Below are 15,187 nucleotides of genomic sequence, written 5' to 3' on the forward strand. Positions count from 1 at the left end.
TAATTTAATGGACTTGGTGGTCCAATAATAACATTATAATTTAGTTCAATTATTGACACAAAACAGGAGCAAACACCAAGAGATCAATAGAGCTCATGTTTAGAGAGAACCGGAGGGGTTCATTTCCCCAAATTAAACAGTGATGCTATAAAAACACACTGAGGATGTGGGGCGTTCACAGGCATCACCGTCTATGTCTATGAAATGGAGAGGCTTGGGAGAGAGGAAAGGCCTGGAACAAAGCAGCTGAGGAGGGGAGCAGGCTCTGGGGACTAGCCCCATGTCCCTTCCCCATCCTGCCCACCCTCCCTTCATCCAGCTCCCTGTTCTTCCAGCCCCTGAGCTGTTGTTTCACCAGTGATCTCTAAGGAAAACATAAAATAAAAATTGCTTTTAAATGGTAAAGTAACTACAAAGGAAACTGCCTTTGCAAAAATTGTAACAGTGAGAAAATTATGACAGCGAAAGAGATTTGATCTAACCAACCCTCATCTTGCCTGTAATCTCCAAACTGCCCTTCGTCATTCCTGGGCTTGGACCAAGCAAACTTTAGGAGAAATTTAGTTTATAGTTTAAATGATAATAGCCCTCCCCAAAACTAAACCGCCTTTGTAAAGCTAATGAAAGGCCACCAGGTTAGGAGGACGAAAGGACCCTGAATTCTGCTAAGGTGTAGACACAAAGGATCACCAGCCATTATTCCAGAGGTCCTAAGATTTGCAACTCCTCCGATTACTATTGTGGGTAACATTACTATTGTAGAACCTGAAACTGGCCTTTTGAGATGTCTTTTCAGGTTTTTGCGTTTCTGACAACCCATGGCTCCACCAGAACCCGCTGACCCTGACCCTGCTGAGCCATCCTGCGGCCCCACCTAGAAGCAGACTCCCTGGCCTTCCAAACTATCCTTGAAAAACTCTAGCCTCTGAATTTTCAGGGAGATGGATTTGAGGAATAACTCTGTCTCCCACATGGTGTGGCCAGGCTTGTGTCCATTAAACTCTTTATTGCAATGCTGTGGTCTCAGGGAATTGTTTGTTGTTTTTTTTTTTCTGTGCAGTGGGCAGGAAGAACCCATCGGACGGCTCCACAAATGGACAGTTTTTTGCCATGGGGAGAGCAGATGGTTGCGTGTGAAGGACAGTATAAAATTTTTGACAAGAGGGGAAGAGAGACAGGGTGGATAGATATAAGCTAAAGACCAACTAAATGAAAATATTCACCTGAGACCTGGCATTCTCCTCCACTGAGGGATGCTGCTGGCCTTCTTCCAGCCCTGGGCTCTCTGAGGCCCCTCCCAGTAGCCCAGTCTAAAAGGGCTGCTCACATTTGCCACACCTCTCCCAAGAAGAAAATACCTAGTTAAGAGACCTGACTGCATTTTACCTTTCCCATAAATCTTTCCTCACTTACCTTAACGAAACATACTGTGCTTGAAACATTGAGTCTGTGTAATCCTGTCACTCCTGGCATCTGTATTGCCTAGAATTGTTCTCCAGCAGTTTGCCATCCGTAAGTCCGGTCTTCCCATTTTTCTTTGAGGGCAGAGACATGCCTTCCAGTCACAGACTTAGACAGCTGGAAATACTCTTGTCGACTAAAAGAGTCAAACTCTGTAAAATATTTGAAGAGATTTATTCTGAGCCTAATACAAGTGACCAATGGCCCAAGATACAACCCTGAGAAGATTCTGAGAACATGTGTCCAAGGTGGTCAGGCCATAACTTGGTTTTATACATTTTAGGGAAATGTAAGATATCAATCAATACACTTAAGATGCACAATGGTTCAGTTCAGAAAGGTGGGACAACTGGAAGCAAGTAGCCATAGTTAGATTCAGAGATTTTCTGACTGGGAGTTGGTTGAATGAGTTAAGTTATTGACTAAAGACTTAGGAATGTCTGGGTTAAGACAAGTGTTTGTGGAGACCAAGGTTTATCATGTAGGTGAAGCCTCCAGGTAACAGGCTTCAGAGAGAGACTAGATTGTAAATGTTTCTTATCAGACTCAAAGAGTCTGATCTATCAGTAATTCCAAATGGGAAGAAGGCTTAATGAGGCATGTCCCACCCTCCCTTCCCATCATGGCCCAAACTAGTTTTTCAGGTTAAGTTTGGAATGTCCTTTGCTGAGAGGCAGGAGTCTATTCAGATGGTTGGGGGGCTTAGAATTTTATTTTTCATTTACACCCTGAAAGGTCATCTAATGTAGAGTTTCCCAGAACCTGGGCTTTGGACCCAGGCAGAGTGAAGAGGGGTCCAATCTGTGGCCAAACGAGAAGCCCAGGACAACCAAGAAGTGTTTTTGCAAAGCTAAAGCTATTCAGTTTCAAGGACAGTCTCATCTCAGATTATGTCCTCATTATATTTTTTAATTGTTGTTGTTCATAAGTTATCCTTTCATTTAAAAGATAATATAGTGATGACATCTTACTTGACAAAAGAGTCAGAAACTTCATTTAAACCCCTGCATCTTAAAAATTATAGTGGTATATAAACTGTAAATCTGAGAACCACCAATTTCATCAAACCTTGCAGATTCTCCCCACGCCATTTCAGGGTAATTAGCCCTTAATAAATGTTATTCAAATTGACTTGAATATTAACAAGTCAAATTGAAAGCTTTGAAAGACTGTGGATTGCGGTGTAATCTATGTGCTACTAGAAGCTAAGGATCTGCCAACTGTGTTTTCATTTTCAAATTCACACACATCCCAACACCTCTCAGTGTTGGAATCCTCCTATCTGTGTGCATTTTACTGCAATTTATACAGGCTGGTGCTATCTTTGGCTTCACTCTGGCAATGCAAAATCATGAGATTTGCATCTTTTTCCTCCCCAGGTAGCCATTTAATGATATCAGAACCTAGGATCTTTCATGATGTTTCAAAGAAACAAAAAACTTCAAAATTAGTCTTCAATAGATGGATGAGACGCTGTGACTATAAAATACCAAAATGTCTTTGCCTCACTCTGTTTAGTTCAGATCGGAGTGAGTTCTGGGGCTGCGTCATGATGTAGATGGCTCCCTGCTTCAATGAGGGGAGTGGCAATTCTTCTACTTCACGTTTGTTTCCTGGTCCATGATTCAAACAAATTCACACATTTGACAACATCTGCTGCTGCGTGGAAAGCAACAATTCTCTGCAACACAGATCAAAACGTCCATTTAGGGAAAGCACCTGGTTTAACATCTGCCTTGTTTATGCAAAGAAAGCTCTGATTTGAAATGACTTTCTAAACTCTGTGCTTTTTAAATATTGGCTGTCCCTGTAAATTCCCAGGGGAAGTCAGCAGTAGAGGATGGGGAGGGAGATGAGTATGAAGAGAGGGCAACAAAGCTGTTATTGAAGTTTTATCTTCTTCATCCCAAAAGGATATTAGAGTTTATTTTCTCGTGGCCTTTGATGAACTGCAATTACCAAATATCTACGTGAGATGCATATGTGAGTATTTTAAGACTAAATAATGAAAGAGATTTGTTTTCATTGTAGAAACAATATTAATATTCCAATGTATATGGGATTTTTAGAGATGCCCCTACTCCCATCATCCTTGCCTGATATTTTTTTCATGTGTAATAATAGTAAAGGGATTCCAATTACCATGGTAACCCAAACAGCATTTGAATAAAACAACAAATTACAGGTGTTAATTCTGAAAGACAAGGGTTCTTAGGAAGAAAATTTTCTTCTTGTCCTAATGCCTGCTGAAGCATTGAGTTCTATTAACTTCCTTCCCAGGGATATCCACAGCGAAGCAAATACAAATCTGACTCAGTAAATATTAGGAGTGGCCGGGTGTGGTGGCTCATGCCTGTAATCCCAGCACTTTGGGAGGCCAAGGGGGGAGGATCACTTGAGCCCAGGAATTTGAGACCAGCCTAGGAAACATGGCGAAACCCCGTCTCTACCAAAAGTATACAAAAATTAGCAAGGCTTGGTGACACACCTCTGTAGTCCCAGCTACTCAAGAGAGATGGGAAGATTGCTTAACCCTGGGAGATGGAGGTTGCAGTAAGCTGAGACTGTACCATTGCACTCCAGCCTGGGGGACAGAGTGAGACCCTGTCTCAAAAAAAAAAAAAAAAAAGAAAAGAAAAAGAAAAAAAATGTTAGGAGTGCTGTGATTTCACGGGAGGAGGTATCCCAAAGGCCTGGGTTTGCAGCATCTTGGAAACCTAGATTCCTGCCGGGAGAGGTCAGGTCTGCGCTCTCACGTTTTCATTCCTCTCATGCGCAGACTGCTGGAGCAGCAGCTGGTGTCAGACTGCCTGGCCTCAGATGCTGGCTCTGCCATTTATTAGCTTTGTGGCCCTGGGCAAAGCACTTAAGCTCTCTGAACCTCGGTTCTGTCATCTGTAAAACAGGGACAAAAATAACACTTACTTCACAGGGTGATGGTGAAGATTCAAATGAGAAAAAAATCTGATGCCTGGAACAGAGTGACTGCAACATGTGTTAATCTTATCTTTATTTGGTGGTGTCACCTGAAAGGACTGGGCTTAGAGGCAGGCCCTTCATGCTACCTAAACTCACCCAGAGAAGATCATGAATTCACACATAAAGGATCATGAACAGCAGTGTCACCCTGTAGAAAGCCACTTATGAGGCATCCCTGAGGAAAACAGGCAGGTGACAGAGGCAGCCCCCATCACATCCTTAGTCCTAGCTTTATTAGTGACTGGACAGAGACCCAGAGGGCTGGGCAGGAGAGTTGGGGAAAGAAGGAAGAGCAAGAGGAAATCAGTTATTTTAGTTGGAATGATAACCTGCTACTCATTCCCCAGGTGCATTCTTGCCTCAGACAGGCATGCATCAAAGAGTTAGAGCAAAATGGTATGGAACAGAAGTTCTGGCTTCATAGGAATTGCTAACATGGTCATTTGCCTAATGGTTACTGGCTTCTATTTACACAATGAGAAGTAGTCATTGGTGCCAACTCACCATTGTTTGTGTCCCCCCAAATTTCATATGTGGAAACCTATCCCCAGTGGGATGGTATTTGGAGCTGGAGCCTTTGGGAGGTGATTAGGTCATGAGGGTGGAGCCCCATGAAGGAGATTAGTGCCCTTATGAAAGAGGCCCCAGAAAGCTCCCTCACCCCTTCTGCTATATAAGGATGCCACGAGAAGTCTCCAACCTAAAAGTGGGCATTAAGTAGAATACAGCGGTGCTGCCACCCTGATCTCATACCTCCAGCCTCCAGAACCATAAGAAATAAACTTCTGGACTAGGCTCAGTGGCTCATGCCTGTAATCCCAGTACTTTGGGAGGCCAAGGTGGGAGGATCGCTTGAGATCCAGAGTTCAGGACAAGCCTGGGCAGCATAGCAAGATCCTATCTCTAGAAAAAATTAGCCAGGTATGGGAGGGCACATCTGTAGTCCCAGATACTCAGGAGGCCGAGGTGCGAGGACCACTTTAGGCCTGGGGTTTGAGGTTGAAGTAAACTATGCTCATGTGCCACTGCACTCCAGCCTGAGCAACAGAAGCAGACTCTAAAAAAAACAATAATAATTTTTTTAAAAAGAAAGAAATTCCTGTCTTTTATAAGCCCTCCAGTCTATGTTGTTCTGTTAAACTAGCCCTAGCTGAATAAAACAACTGAGGACACACTGTAAGAAGGAAAAGTGACTTATTCTCCCCAAAGCCATTCAGGAGTTTTCAATAACACACACACACACACACACACACACACACACACGTAGCAAAGGAGCATAAAAAGTTCTGAGTTGAGGTCAGCCCCGCTTCCGAGTTAGCCCTTGCTTTGTAGCTTGTGCAGGATAAACACGAATAAACTATGAACTCCTGGGGGCTGAACAGCCACTTCTTTACCTGCAATCTTGTCTTCGCTTTTGGAAAAAAAGTTTGTGTTCCCCGTCAAAGTATCAGAAGAGAGGCTTCTAGGCTGTGGAAAAGTAATTAAAAGCTTATTATAGTTGGCAAGAAAATCACTTTCAAGAGGGATTTCAATTTATTTAAACACACTAACTTCGTAAATTCCAAGAAAATTCAATTATACAAACGTGAAAAAAATAAGAGAGAATCAGAGTCTCTTTCAATTCAGATTTTAGTCAAAAGGAAATCTTGCTGCCCTGTCTTTTGCCTTCTCTTTATTTCCTGTACAGTTTGTCTCTTTTAAGATTGCAGAGACTACGATAGTAAAGGATAGGGATTTTCTTTACTATTCACTTTCATTTAAATTGTTCACAACCCCTCTGTACCAGGGAGACGTAGTCTAGTGGGAAAAAACATTTCTCATTTTGCGTCTCCACGGCTGGCTGGGCCGGGCTAGTTTATTTTCAGGAACGAGCAGATGTTCCAATTATTACTTAGCAGCCAAGATGTAGAGAAAGAGGTGTTTCAATTTGTGTGTGTGTGTGTGTGTGTGTGTGTATGGGCTTGTTAAAGCTGCAAAGACAAAGCATCCTCTCACTTTACATTTTTAAAAGGATGATGGAATTCTAGGTAAAATATATATTGAGAATGAACCATAGTTAGTTAGGCATGGGTAGGGAATTAAATTCTCACATTGAGTGATTATCTGTTTCATTCATAATGACCTATCATAAATTATGATGAGATTACTTAGTCTATGAGTAAACTCAATGCATGAAGGACCCCCACCCATTGGCACCATTAATCTCGTCTTTACAGCAATATTCCATAAGAGCATTGAAGGATGGCAGAGTCATGGACTGATTTTTCTGTCTTACCTTCACCCTCAATCTAAGGCAGCTACTCCAAAATTCCAGAAACCCTCTCAATACTCCTTAGACCTATGGCGAAATTCCCTACTTCCCAATAATATATTGTCCCTTCACTTTATGAATTCTGAGTGCCTTTTCCTCACCAGTAAAATTGGCTTAGTGATACTTATGGGAGAGGGTTGTAGGAATTTAATGGAAAAGATCTGGAAGGGCCTTGGCCCTGGCAAACTGCCCTTCCTTCCCCTCCTCTGTCCTGCAATCTCTCTTCCTCTCTATGGTCTTAGAATCGCCTCCTCTAATGGAGTTGTTGCTGGTGAGTCAACCGGATCTACAGATTCACTGTGAGTGTGATTGTTCACTGCCCTGGGTAGCTCCTAACAGAAACTAAGGGGTTTTGTTTGGCTTCGTTTAAATAAAATATCAACTGAGTCAATGTGCTTCTGCAGAAAGAGTCATGGGTTTGAGCACATTGGGAGCAGGTTTTATGCTAGTAAACTCATTTATAAGGACTTTATTGGATCCCATTTAGACAGGGCTCCACAAGGGGCAGACCAGATAATCACCCATTAGCTGGAGAGCAGCAGCCACCTGAGACAGAGGACCCTAGGTTGACAGAGCGACAAACGCCACTGTAGCTGCCTCTGTGCAAACAGATGACTCAGTCGGGACATGGAAGGCCTCAGCATGTGTGGAACAGAATCAGCCAGGCTGTGTCTCCCACGCCCGGCACCCTGCAGCCAGTGCCCAAGAGGAAGCGCGTTCAGCCTTCATTCATCTCCTCACAGACCAGAGGAGGCTGCTTTCCCTGGCTCTCCCTTTTTAAAATATTTTTTTTTATTTTTCTCACTCTGTTGCCCAGACTGGAGTGCAGTGTTGTGATCTCAGCTCACTGCAACCTCCATCTTCCGGGCTCAAGCAATTTTTGTGCCCCAGCCTCCTGAGTAGTTGGGACTACAGGCGTGTGCCACCACGTCCAGCTTTTTTTTTTTTTTTTTAATTGTAGTAGAGACAGGGTTTCACCATGTTGGCCAGGCTAGTCTCAAGTCTTGGGCTCAAGCGATCTGCCGCCTCTCAAAGTGCTGGGGTTACTGGCGTGAACCACCTCGCCCAGCTCTCCCTGGATCTCCTCTAAGGGGAAACACACAAGGATCCTGGCAGCCAAGACCCCCCCAAGAAGGGACCATGTTCCTTCAACTGCTGTCTGGCACAGAAACCGTAATTATCTTGTCCTCTCTGTGCTCGACTGAGGGAAAAACAGAACAGGGAAGAGAATAAAGCAACAAAAGCCTCAGTTATTATTTCTTTCTGAGTGTAAATAACACATAATTTGCTTCAGGAGTGCAGGGAGACACATGCTGCCTAAGAACATATACACGAACTTCCCATGTTAAAGAATAGGTACATAAAATAGATAATAGACTTAATAGACTCCCTCTGCATTCCAAGAATCACAGCCTAGCTCCTGAAAGAGTAGGGCAAGAAGGCCAGGCCTGGTGGCTCACACCTGTAATCCTAGCTCTTTTTTAGGCTGAGCTTGAGCGGATCACCCAAGGTCAGGAGTTTGAGACAAGCCTGGCCAACATAGCGAAACCCTGTCTCTACTAAAAATACAAAAATTAGCTGGGCGTGGTGGTGGGCGCCTGTAATCCCAGCTACTCAGGAGGCTGAGGTAGGAGAATCACTTGAACCCAGGAGGCGGAGGTTGCGGTGAGCCAAGATCGTGCCATTGCACTCCAGCCTGGGCAACAAGAGTGAAACTCTGTCTCAAAAAAAAATATGTCTTTTGAAAAATGTTTGTATCATCAATGTGAACCCATGTTATGAAATAATAAAACATTTTGCCAATTTAAAAAAAATCATCACAGATATAATGAAACCTTTTAAGTAATATTGTGGACTAGACATGTTCTTAAAAACATCAATGATCTGGCAATAAATAAAAAATACTCCAGGTCAGGAGCTTCATGAAGGCAGAAATCCAGAGAAATAAGCCTAGCACTAAGCCAGTTTTCACCTTGAGTTTATTTGCCAAACTTTGTGAATCTGAGCTTTGGTTTCATGGCTTCCTGGGAGAAAGGAGACCAAGCTCCATGCCTACCCAACAGAGACTCTTCCCCGTAAGGCTGAGACCTCACATAGCTACAACCTCAGTGTAGGTTTCTGAAGAGCCAGTCGTGTGGCTATTGAAATCACGAAGAATAAAGCAGGATTCGTGTTGGGATGACAATGAACCAGACGTTAAAATCAACAAAAAGTGAGTAAGTATCTGAAAGTGCCTATGGATGCCTGCAGAAAGGAAGGGCAGTGGGTTGCATGGTCCAACAGCATTCAAAGACAGGGGTCTGCAGGGAATTGGAGAGGAGGAGGATGGAATTAGAAACAGAAGGGGCCCAGGAGAGTAACCCTACTTTCAAACCTGGTAGTTCCAGGTCTGTGAGAGTGAAAACTAGCCAGCAACCAGCTGGATAGATTTCAGAGAAGCAGAGTGCTGAGGAAAAGCCAGGTTTCAATTAATGCAAGAAGAGGTGCATTTTCAGAAAAGAGACTGGGGATGTAGGGAATTGAGGTGAAGACCGCCCAGTGGAAAGGCTTCAGGAGTAGAAGATGGATGGGGCTGGAGCGTGCACAAAGCCTTATGGGAGTAAGAGTCTGTGTGGTGAGGGGTGGTCTGGGAGTCTGGGGCTTCTTGTGATGAGGACACAAAAGGGGATGAAGAGAACGAGAGTAATTAGTCCCTAAGGAAGGGCCAATGTCTTGTTAATAGGCATCTACTAAACATGCAGTGAAAGGGTTTAGTCACTTTATTGACAAGACATTTACTCCCCACAAATTCTTCCATTCTCTCCACCCACCATCAGACATATAGAGAGACATTAAAAATTTGAAAATAATTGTCCTCTCACCTATAAAACTCAGTAAGATCACAGTCATCATTATTTCAAGGCAATTAACAGGGATAATATCCTGCCTTTCAGTAACTAGATTACTTCCAAGAACTAACTGTAAGGTTTTTTGTTTTTTATTTTTTATTTTCATAGGTTTTTGGGGAACAGATGGTATTTGGTTACACGAGTAAGTCCTTTAGTGGTAATTTGTGAGATTTTGGTGCACCCATCACCCGAGCAGCATACACTGAACCCGATTTGTAGACTTTTATCCCTTACCCCCTTCCCACCATTTCTTCCTGAGTTCCCAAAGCCCATTGTCTCATTCTTATGCCTTTGCATCTTCATAGCTTAGCCCCTGCTTATGAGTGAGGACATAATGATGTTTGGTTTTCCATTCCTGAGTTACTTCACTTTGAATGGCAGTCTCTAATTCCATCCAGGTTGCTGCGAATGCCATTAATTCATTCCTTTTTATGGCTGAGTAGCATTGCACTGTGTGTGTGTGTGTGTGTGTGTGTGTGTGTGTGTGTGTGTGTGTGTATCACAGTTTCTTTACCACTCGTTGACTGATGGGCTTTTGGGCTGGTTCTACATTTTTGCAATTGTGAATTGTGCTGCTAGAAACATTTGTGTGCAAGTATCTTTTTCATATAATGACTGCAAGAACTAACTGTAAGTTAATTGAAGATTCCAACTTAAGCCTGGGAATATAGTCCTACAAGTATCCAGCCCCATTACTGAAGTGATCCCATCAAACGTGTTTCAATTATTATTTTCCAAATTAAATTGAATTCTTCTTTAGGCTCTTTAAGTAAAATGTAAATCTGATTTTGAAGAAATGAGATGCATTCTCAAAGATAAACTAAAATATGTATGTCAAGTAGACAATAAGATCTCCACAGGTGGAAAAGCAATGAGTGGAAAAGATGTGTTCCTATAATGCACAAGCTTGGAATGAATTCCAGACAAGGGAGGCACAATCTGATCTTTTAGTCTTTTCATGATTCATCAGATCTTCAAGTACTTACACTGCTTCATTCGTACCTCTCTAGCTACTGCCCTTTGATTCTGTGGAGAAATGTTAAATGGAAAGGAAGCAACAAGAAAAATAAAGAGGTTTGAGTAAACACAGCTTGGCTATGTTGTATTTCAAGAATACCTAAGGGAGACTGGACATGGTGGCTCACACCTGTAATCTCAGCACTTTGGGAGGCCCAGGTGGGCAGATCACTTGAGGTCAGGAGTTCAAAAGCAGCCTGGCCAACATGGTGAAACTCCGTCTCTACTAAAAGTACAAAAATTAGCTGGGTGTGGTGGCGCATGCCTGTAATCCCAGCTACTTCGGATGCCAAGGCAGGAGAATCCCTTGAACCCAGGAGGTGGAGGTTGCACTGAACAGAGCTCATGGCACTGCACTCCAGCTTGGGCGACAGAGCAAGACTCCATTTCAAAAAAAAAAAAAAGAAAGAAAGAAAGAAAAAGAATACCTAAGAGAACTCTAAATGCATATATGGACTCATCGGATTAGAAATATTGATTACTGGCAAAAATGAGTGACTTTCGAGTTGTTGGAACAAAAGGGGTATTTATATCAACTTATTTGAAAATGTCTTAATCACTAGGTATATTAAATATGGGAAACTGAAAGGTTTGCTTGGATATAGTGCAGGTGGAAAACCGGAAAAGATGTAAATAAATCTTAGGCTCAGAATTCACCTCAACCCTAGGGTGCCCAGATCATACAACTATGGATATAAAATCTACCAATCATCTCACATTTGAAAGAAAGGGAGAAAGTAAGTGCTTTCTTAAAACTTTGAGTGACAAATCCAGACAGAGAGAAAAAATATGACAGGAATACAATTAGGAAAAATGTAAACGAATCTGATCAAACACAGCAATTTGTTGAGAGATACTTTTAATTTTCCACATCAAAAGGTATGTTAACATTGCCCTGAAGGGTCTCCACTAGAGATAGCTAAATTGGTAATATACGAATTCAGTAAGTACTAGACATGCCATGATGGTCTATGGCATTAATTCCTGATGTTTTTGAATCACGGACCCCTTTGAGATTGACATTAGCGCTATGAGGCCCTCTCTAAGAGAAAGGATATAGACAAAATATTTCAATGCACCAGATATTAATTTTCTTCATGTAGCTGAGATGAAAGCAAGTTTTTGGTTTTGTTTCATTTTATGATTTTCAAAACTTCGTTAATAAAGTGAAGACGTATCCTGTGCCTACTTCACAGAGTCCTAGAAGCTGAGTCATAGACCTCAGAGGGTCACAGAATCACAGATTTGGAACTTTTGAACCTGGGATAAGTTTTGATTTGAAACTACAAGGGAGCTCAAGTTCAGAGAGAAAGACCTCCTCCATTCTCAAAGCCACCATATATATATATATTTAATGGCCAAGGACACACAGAGGAGAGGGAGCTCATTGAAAAATCAATGAATCAGATTCCTCTATTCCATTCTGAAATTCATTTGAGCAATCTTTCTCTATGAAAACTAATACTACAATGAATACCCTTACCTGCACACATTCACACACTGGACTAATTACTTTTTTAATGTGAACTCTTGAAGCAGACTTTTTTTTTTTTCAGACAGAGTCTCACTCTGCCACCCAGGCTGGAGTTCAGTGGCGCCAACACAGCTCACTGCAGCCTCAACCTCCCAGGCTCAAGTGATCCTCCCACCTCAGCCTCCTGAGTATCTGCAACCACAGATGCATGCCACCACGCCTAGCAATTTTTTTTTTGAACAGAGTTTCTTGTTGCTCAGCTGGACTGCAATGGCGTGATCTCGGCTCACTGCAACCTCCGCCTCCCAGGTTCAAATGATTCTCCTGCCTCAGCTCCCAAGTAGCTGGGATTACAGGCATCCGCCACTAAGTCTGGCTAATTTTTGTATTTTTAGTAGAAACAGGGTTTCACCATGTTGACCAGGCTGGTCTCGAACTTCTGACCTCAGGTGATCCACCTGCCTCGGCCTCCCAAAGTTGTGGGATTACAGGCGTGAGCCACTGCACCTGACCTAATTTTTAAATTATTTATAGAGATGGGGAATCTCCCTATGTTGCCCAGGCTGGTCTTGAACTCCTGGGCTCAAGTGATCCTCCCACCTTGGCCTCCCAAAGTGCTGGGATTACAGATGGGAGGCACTACTCCTAGCCAAAGAAGACATTTTTAATCAAAGAGTAGGTGCATCTTTAAAGTTTTTAGTACATATGGCCAAATTTTCCCACAGAAAGTCTGTATGAATTTGTACTCAGATAAGCAGAGTACAAATTGATACAGATTTGAACTCTGTGCAGGGATTGCCCCCACCTCCCAAATCATCATCGACACTTCCTTGACCTTATTTTATTGCTTTTTAAAAGTTAATTCATGTATTTTATTCATGTAAGTATCTGTTTATCATTCATTTAATATAAAAGAGTAAGTCTAGGAGATCCCAGGTCATGGTACCCTTGACAAACCAAGGTGGCTGCTTGAGACTTTAAACTCCTAAGAAAAATTAATGAGACACTGGGGAGCATGGGCATTAGGAAAAAAAAAAACATTAAATGGGACAATCTATATTAGAAGATGAAAAATCAATACCCCAGGCAGACTAAGACTTAAAAATAAGCCAAGAACTATCCTCAAAGAGATAAAGACAGATATTGAAAACATGAGGCAAGAAGAAAAAGTTACAGAAAGGAGATCAACTGGTGACACAGGGCATGAAAAATATCATAGTTGCAGGAATGCATTCGCCAGAATAAATTAAAGAGCAAAGTGGATACAAAGAACCAAGCAGTGGCCTTGAAGGGTAAAAGGTAAAAGATAAAAGAATGAAAGAAAAATTAAGAGACATGGATGACAGACATCAAAATTGAATGGAAGCCACCTGAGAGTGGACAACCATGTCACTCATGATGATGTGTCAAGTCTAGAATAGGAACTCAGCAAAAGCATGCTCCCAGTTACTATTTCTTTTGGGTAAGTGGAAACCACTATATATATTCATATATGTGTACATATATATATTCAAATATGTATATATATATTCAATATATAAATATATATGTATGTGTATATTCATTTCTGTGTTTTACTGAGTTTACTTATAAAAGTGTTCCAGATGGTGACAAGAAATTCCAAAATATATTTTATTCAATATAATTTTCAAAAGTATGCTGTTTACCTCTTAAGTAAGAAAGCTCAGATGGCAGGCTTCTTCTTTAATGGGCTGTCATGAATCAAGTGCATTTTTAACATGTTCTGAACAGAGGAATTTATAAAGAGATAGGATATAATTTGAAGATTGGGATAAACATCATCCTAAAGATAAAACAAGAGAAAAGATTCTTGTTGGCTAAATAAAAAACATTGTACAAATTGTTTCTCATTTGGTAGCATCTATTTGATGAATACAAATATGCTGGGTTTTTTCTTAAAAAATAAAAAGGACTTGTTAAAAGAAAAAACTTTTGCTGAATTAAATTTAAAGCAGTTTAACTCAGCAAAGAACAATTCACAAATCAGGCAGCCTCCTGAGCCAGAGAAGGCTCAGACTCCAGCAGAGATACATGGTGGAAGGAGATTTATGGACAGAAAAAGGGAAGTGATGTACAGAAAATGGAAGTGAGTTACAGACACAGCCGGATTGGTTACAGCTCAGCATTTGCCTTATTTGAACAAAGTTTGAACAGTTAGCCACTTTTGATTGGCCAAAACTTGGTGATTAGCACAGAATAGATTACAATCTGTTTATAACTCCATTTAGATCATAGTTCATGATGTACGGAGAAACCTTTAGGCTGAACTTAAAATATATACGGAGGCAGTTTTAGGATAAACTTGATTTAACAGACTTTCCAGACATGAGGTTTTCTTAAAATACTGTCTATAGGTTTAATTGATCTCTGGTTTATTCGATCTATGTCCTAAACAGTTAGGAAATGGCACATGATATTTACCTCCTGTTGGCTGACACACACACAAAAAGAAATGGCACAAGAATAGATATTTTCAGAATTGTTCTCCCTTAAACAATGAAAATCCAAGTGTTTATTCTTCCTTTAAATAAACTTACTTTCAAAACTCTTTTTTCCCAACCTGTTCTGTGATTTTTCTCCCATTTTTACACTTAGGCTTTTAAATTGGAAAATCATGAACCATGGTCAGTGGACACTAAGACTGAGGAAAATAGCATCGAAATAAGTCAAATTTGCTAAAAAGAGTTGCAGTAACATCATACAGTACTCACAAACAGGAAGCTTTCTAACAAACCACTTATTTCTGAGATATGTGTTCCAAGTTGATATATTGTTAAGGATTCCAAACAAAGCAGCTAGAGGACATCATCTCATTCAACTCCATTATTGATACATGCAGAAACTGAGGCACAGGGAGACAAACAATGTCGCCAAGCCAGTGAGTGGCGGCATCTAAACTAGCATCCCGTGCCACAACCTCCCAGGCCATTTCTTGCAGTTGTCAGTGAGGTTATAGTATAGAACATTTTTAAATACTGACTAAATTATGCAGACTTGCAAGAAAGCAGATGATACAATCTGTGAAGCTTGGAAGGA

The 15,187-nt window shown here is 41.4% G+C and overlaps 1 long non-coding RNA gene across 1 annotated transcript in view; it reads right to left on the bottom strand.

Annotated features, from left to right (window-relative positions):
• Positions 1 to 1,618: 1,618 nt before the first annotated feature.
• Positions 1,619 to 15,187, bottom strand: part of LOC134736347 (uncharacterized) — a 77,341-nt gene continuing 63,772 nt past the window's right edge. Inside the window, exons 4-5 of the long non-coding RNA XR_010120307.1 lie at positions 5,835 to 5,907; positions 1,619 to 3,142 (exon numbers count right to left, since the gene is read on the bottom strand). This is a non-coding gene — a long non-coding RNA (uncharacterized lncRNA). The remainder of the gene's footprint in view (positions 3,143 to 5,834; positions 5,908 to 15,187) is intronic.

Source organism: Symphalangus syndactylus, chromosome 4 (genome assembly GCF_028878055.3).
Source record: "Symphalangus syndactylus isolate Jambi chromosome 4, NHGRI_mSymSyn1-v2.1_pri, whole genome shotgun sequence".
In the NCBI taxonomy this organism is placed as follows: Eukaryota; Metazoa; Chordata; class Mammalia; order Primates; family Hylobatidae; genus Symphalangus; species Symphalangus syndactylus.